The 6,635-nt window shown below is 35.4% G+C and overlaps 1 long non-coding RNA gene across 1 annotated transcript; it reads left to right on the forward strand.

The window, feature by feature from the left end:
- Nucleotides 1-2,145: 2,145 nt before the first annotated feature.
- On the forward strand, nucleotides 2,146-4,291 carry LOC130464106 (uncharacterized). The gene is made up of 4 exons (XR_008924422.1): nucleotides 2,146-2,589; nucleotides 3,072-3,126; nucleotides 3,216-3,259; nucleotides 3,955-4,291. It is a non-coding gene; the product is annotated as an uncharacterized lncRNA (long non-coding RNA).
- Nucleotides 4,292-6,635: the final 2,344 nt, after the last annotated feature.

The raw sequence follows: 6,635 nt of genomic DNA on the forward strand, positions 1-6,635 counted from the left end.
TTCCCTATAAATACAGCCTCAAAACCGACGTGAAGGGGACACACAACACACAATTCCATAACCTGAGTATTGACTCTAGCCTTAAGCCTAGCCTCACGCTGCGAAATTGATCCGGCGTTCTGTCGCAATCGACCCAAAATTCGAACATAACGCATCCTGCCCCTTGTAGCTGATGATTTAAGCCTAAATACTAGAACATTGCTTGGAAACCCGAGATTCGTTAAATAAAAGGAGAAATAGCAAAGCCAAGTAGTTAGTTTTTTGAGAGCCGTAACGCACCTCTCAAGGGTGCGTTGTAATGTGTCCCTCATATGATTTAATCGCTTTCATCACCCTTTTATAAAATTGTCAAACTATTAACTTGATTGATCTATCACGCCTAATAAGATAATACCTTGGACAATTGAATTATCATGCTAGGTACCTTAAATCAATCGTAATAAGATAATCACGATCGATTTAGTGTTATGTGTTGCATATTGCTAAAATCAATTCAGAATAGTCTAATAGATTAATGCATGTCCCTTAAATTATTTATCCTGAGCTAGTAAGGATAACCTACCTCTGGAGTTATCGATGAGAACTCCTCTCGGTAGTTACAGTCCCCCGAACTCTCAATCTCTGCCCTGCGGGTGTACGTTGAGAGATCCCCACACCAGGGATCACTAAGGGAACCTATGGCTGTCGTGGTCGAACATAATTGCACTCCCTTTATGTCACGATAACCGGGTTTTGTCAGTTTTTCTCATTGTCGTTAAAAACTGAATGGCGACTCCTATATTACTAGTCGATTGGGTGTAAACTCACAGGAAATCCAATTACACTTGATCTGACAACGTCACGCCCACGAGGGACGAGGTCATGCATTAGCCTCGTGCTTTTTCGACCCCCTCACAGTTTTATGTTTATAAATGGTCTTTAGCCATTAGTTCATCGTTCATTGTTTTGGTACATTAAAGCCATTTATGTGGACATATTTCCCAAGTCATTAGAATCATTTAATTTATGTTATATTGATGAGAATGTTAATTGTAGTAACATACAAACATGACATTGCATTTAACATGGCTAGCAGTTGCAGCATCTTGTACTTATAAAAAGCTAAATGAGCTAACAAACATGTTCCAGGATTTTCCATGGTTATGAATGAGTAACAAGTTCAGTTATACAATAATGATTGAAAGTGATTGACTTCACACTTCAAAATATAAAGTGACTTATCTTGTTCCCTTGACATCGTCATTCCGCACTGGCTCATGTAATGATGCATGCATAATTGTCTAATTACAGATGCAGGATGAGGATGAGAAGTTATGTGTGTTCCAATTTTTTCCCTTTATTTATGGTTCTACTATATTAAAATTAGAAAAACAATCAATAGCATGTATGAAGGCTAAGAAACGACACGTCTAATACTATTAAGAGGATACTCTGGAAAAGTATTTGTAGATCTAGGAAGTGGAACAACCCTTAGACAAAAGTTATAACTTATTTTATTTAATTTAGTTTGATTTGTTCTACTATCACTATCCAAAGCGGTTGGGCCAGATCATGTTCTCTTGTATTTTGTCAGTTTATCCTGGAAAATTAAGGATGATCTACTTCTTTCTAGAGTTACTTTCTGATATTGTCACTAACGTGTCTTTTTTAGTTCAGTGGCTGAAGATGTTTATGGAGTGGTGATTCTAGAAGAAATGTAATAGTTTGGATGGACCACAGAGCTGTAAAGAAAGCTAATTAAGCAGGTCAATGAAACCAACCCACATGTGTCGCAACACTGCAGGGGATCTCTTTCTCTTGGGATGGAGCCACCAAAGGTACTTGCTTATTGAATATATTCTTCTTGTGCTTCATAACCTTTCATAATCAACATATTTTTAGAATTATTGTGGTGCTTAAACATATCTTTTATTGCTAAGAAGTTGCTGCAAGGCTACGAAAAAGCTTGTAGTGGATTTGGATCTAAAAGTAGCAGAATATTAACAACTAAAATAACCAGAAGCCTATTCTAAAACTTCTACATCTTCAAGGAGGGGTTTAAAAACTTATTTGCAATAAAATACTTTAAAGAGAGAGAAAGAGATACTCTGGAAAATCTCTTCCTCTTTTGTTTATCTAGTAACACAAATTTTGAAATTAATTTTATAACCCTAACTCAAAACGACACCTTGCCAGTTTCATGTTAGAACTTCTTAAGACTATTTCTTTCTAACAAGAAACTTTACGTAAGTGAAAGAGCATAACATGTGGTCTCATAATATACACATTCTCTTCGATCAATAGTAGCCATTAGGTAGAATTATCTTTAAATTGACTTATATTATGTGCAAAATCACTGATTTTAATATATCAATTGATTATTAAATTTGCCCCACGAAGGACCAAGGCTTTGGGACTTTTGCTCAGCTGCCCAAACTAAGCCGTGAAAGCTGCAAAATCACAAAGGAGATTCCAACAACACTTTACGACCACCTTGAAAACTCGACTGCTGATGAAAGAATTCCAAGTTAACCGGTGGAACCCCGTCTAGCCTAACCAAAAACCTTTCCTTCAGTCCTAGTTGTCGACCTCTCTACTTGTGGACACATGGTACGTACTTTAGGCTAACAAGAACTTGATCGTTGTGTTAATGCTTACTTCCTCCTTTTGTTTTTAAGCCTCGGCAGCTGACAAAGCCACTCCTTAAATAATATGCATCTCTGGTATTGCATCTGTTACCTTTCATATGAATTTTAGTTTGTCCTTGTTGTACTATAAACTCTTGTGTTTTGACATAAAAATCTAACTGTTACCTTGATACATATAAAATTCTTTATTGGTATCACCATTGGAAAAGTCCCAACTATTGGTGTCGTGTATAATCCAATTATGAATGAGGTCAGAGCTGCTAATGCTTGAAATTTATGGTGGGAACATAGTTATGAGACGATTGAGATCTTTAAAAAAATCACAACTGACCTCTCTACGCTCAAGATTTTTTTTACTGTGATATATTAGTTGAGGTTCAGATTAGACCTTGTGAATAGTTCTGATTAGTCATGTGAACCGCCATTTGGCATCTGTTTATTCAGCTATTCACTGGCGTTCGAGGGCAAGGAGCTTTTCTGAATGGAAACTCTATATAGGGTATGTGTAACTGGCTCAGTTGATAGCTTCTTAAATCTTAATTTACTTGCACATTCATATTCAGAGACTGATATGTAGTCTTTCTGCAGTTTCTTCAAACGATGAACTTGTCAACTGCCTCCTTGCTACAAAGGTATTTAGAAATCTTGTTACTATTTACGTTTACCTTTAAAATACATTTTTGCAATAGATATAATTATATACTTTTGAGATTTCTGGCTTATCATTGTTTTCTTCTCAATTTTGTTTACCGTTTTCAACCCTTGTTAAACTTTCATAGCTCGAGAACATTTACTTGAACGAATTTCATTTTAGAACTTCTACATGATTTACGTTTCCTGGGCTTCATACTTGCTATCTGTTATTGCTCTATTTTCAACAAAGATCATCTTGTAAAATTGCACTTATGATTGTTTAGTAGACTAGTACAAAACATGATATAACCATTGTTGATGCCACAACGAACCGTATTATTTCATTGTTTTTCAAGGTATAAATCCGAAATTTGTTATCTTATCTAGAGAATAAGCAATTTATGTAAGCTAAATAACGGTAATTGTGTCCTCCAGTCAGGTGAGATCCGTACGAATGTCAGGGTCGTGTGCAATGAACTTATGTGGTATATCTTGCGGGAGGGTTAATCTTATGTATGAGATTGGATATGGGGGTGCATGTATGGCATATAATTTTCTCTTATCCTTGCCTTTGCTCTATCATACACTGAAAACCTGTCTTAACTCATTCAGGATTAGAATGGTTGAATATTTATGAAAAAAGATACACGTGTTTTACAATTTTTTCTCTTTGGCTAAAACCATGCTCTCTTAGCATGGAGAGAATATCATGAAGAGAAGAGGGAAAAGGAGAAGCAAGGAGTTGAACAAGGACAAAAAGGAAGGTAGTGCAGGAGAAAATAATTTGAGGTGTTCACCTGATTCCATGACAACCACTTCAAAAGCTAAGGTAAATTTGACAAGGGGCTATGTCTAGCTTGTTATATCTCCTGATGTAAATGATCAGAGTCCATGCACAAGTCAGCAGGTTATGGATGATGGTTATGCATGATTTGTAAAAATCATAGATTCTATAATGGAAAATGAACATGCCTCTGTGTTTTGTGTTTGCATTGGCTGGATAGCCAGACATTAATTATTTTTGAAGGCCTATTAGCTCAAATGGTAGAGCAATGCATGTGCCATTGCACCTTTATGTAGGTTCGAGTCCTACATAGGCTAGCTGTAATTATATATGATAAAAAAAATAGCAATCTTGTCGCTTCTAATTAATATGCGACTCAATAGCTGAAACTAAACTAATGTTTTTTTTTGCTATAGTGTCGCATTTGAAGAAGAAGGGAACACCACATAATGCTTTACGTGTCACCTCTAAGATGAAAGGGACGCAATACGCTAATTTGTGCATCACCTTTTAGAAAGAAGGCAACACTGTAGAGTACTTTATGCATCATCTCTAAAAAGGAATGGCGAAATCGTAGAGTACTTTAATTTAGTCATCTTTAATTTAGTCATCTCTAAAAATGAAAGGAGACACCTTACACTTTTTTACGTGTCGCGTCTAAGAAAGCAGACGGCACCACATACTACAATACATGTCACCTATAGGAAGGAGGCGACACCATATACTACTATACGCGTCGACTCCAATGTAGGAGGCGACTCATAAACCGCGATATAGTGTCGGGTAACAGGCAACACGTAAAGAGGGTACCTATAGGCTATAGTGTCTCCCCCTTTAGAATCGTCCACATGCGACTCTATAGGTGGTTAAGAGGATACTCAAAGGTTTTTTTTATAGTAATGCTCAACTTAATGTGGCAAAAGGTTCTTATATTAATTCTGATGTTTTACAAACGTACGAGCACACAATTTACCCCAACAATTATCTCATACTCTAACTAAGGTAGGGGATTAGATGTATGCAATCTTCCCCTTGTGATATACTTATACTAACTGAGATGTTGTTTTCAATCGATATTTAGTCTAATAGCGTAACCATTATTTCCTACTCAACCACGTAGTAATAAAAAGTGCAAATATCAAAAATACAATTTTATGTTGTTGTTTCTTTTAGTACTATTTAATGTTAAAAAGGTAATACACTTTCACTTTTGTATAATTGCCAACATGATGTACAATTCGTATAAAGTCGTGTTCACCCCATCTATTATGCACATACATTATTGGCACTCCTTCTATAAACAAAATGCATCGCCTTTCTTGGCGCGCGGCTCGACACCTAGTATCCCAAATGTACACAAATATAGTCATGAAAGAGATTTGTCAGTTAATCTTCAAGATTAACGAGCGAAGTATATCGGGTGGCATTTTCTTAACTAAATTGCCAAAATATACAGTATGTATATTAAATATACAATCTCTTCTATAATCAAATTATTTTCTTTTAAATTTATTTTTTATAAAATGGCAATTATATATCTTAGATTGTATATTATTTTCAACATATTTACAAAAATGCCGCCCAATATGCATATTCGTCAATGTTGAAGATTACTCGATTAGGAATTTTCGTCGGGTTTAGGAACTTTCGTCGTTAAAATCCCTGATCTTGTTAAAACACGTCGTTCCATGTTTTACATCAATCACCAACACCAAGATAATTCGATTTAGTCATCGAACACCTAGAAAAATATACGAAGTATACAATATTAACTTTCAAACTTAAATTTCTTCTACATGAAATTTTTAAAATAATTTTACTCTATATCAGCTTCCTCGACGCCGCCACACTATGCGGATCCAGTGCCACAATACCTAGACCAACATAACCGCAACTTGTGCCTTTGACGCAATTATGCTTTTTGCATTCACCTTTGCCGCAATTGATGTACAACAATGTACACACCATATACAGGGTCATTCTTATTTTTTATAACAGTTTCAACGTTTATCGCAAAATAAATAAAAAGTTGCCAAAGTAATATACAATTAATCAAGGGGTCAAACCTTTTTACTAAAGGAACTAAACTGTCACGTTAATGGGTTAATTATGGCTGAAAATTGCTTTATATGTCCTAAAGGGTGAAAGAATAAGTTCCGGGTCCCAAACGGTGAAAAAATGAAAAGGTGAGGCCCCAAAGTTGTACCTAACTCTTTATTACACAACAAATAATATGCTGACACGTGTAAGGGACTAACCTTTTAACCATGGGGACTAACCTTTTAACTAAGGGACTAAAATTTTTGATTTTTTAGTTGATTTTTGGCCGGAAAATGCTTTATATTTCCTTAACGATGAAAAAAAAGGTTTGGCTCCTTAGCGGTGAAAATTGCAAAGTTGAGACCCCAATGTTTAGGTTAACTCAACATTAACTACTTCTGGCAAGTTGTATTGAAAAACAATAAAACTATTTTCCATGAATATTTTATTAATTATTGGCACAAATATCTGAAATTTATAGGACAATTCTGGTATTATAAATTGTTTATGAGGGTATTGTGGGCAAATGTTAACAGATTAAAAAGGAAATA

The sequence above is a fragment of the Spinacia oleracea genome, chromosome 6 (genome assembly GCF_020520425.1).
Source record: "Spinacia oleracea cultivar Varoflay chromosome 6, BTI_SOV_V1, whole genome shotgun sequence".
NCBI classification, from domain to species: Eukaryota; Viridiplantae; Streptophyta; class Magnoliopsida; order Caryophyllales; family Amaranthaceae; genus Spinacia; species Spinacia oleracea.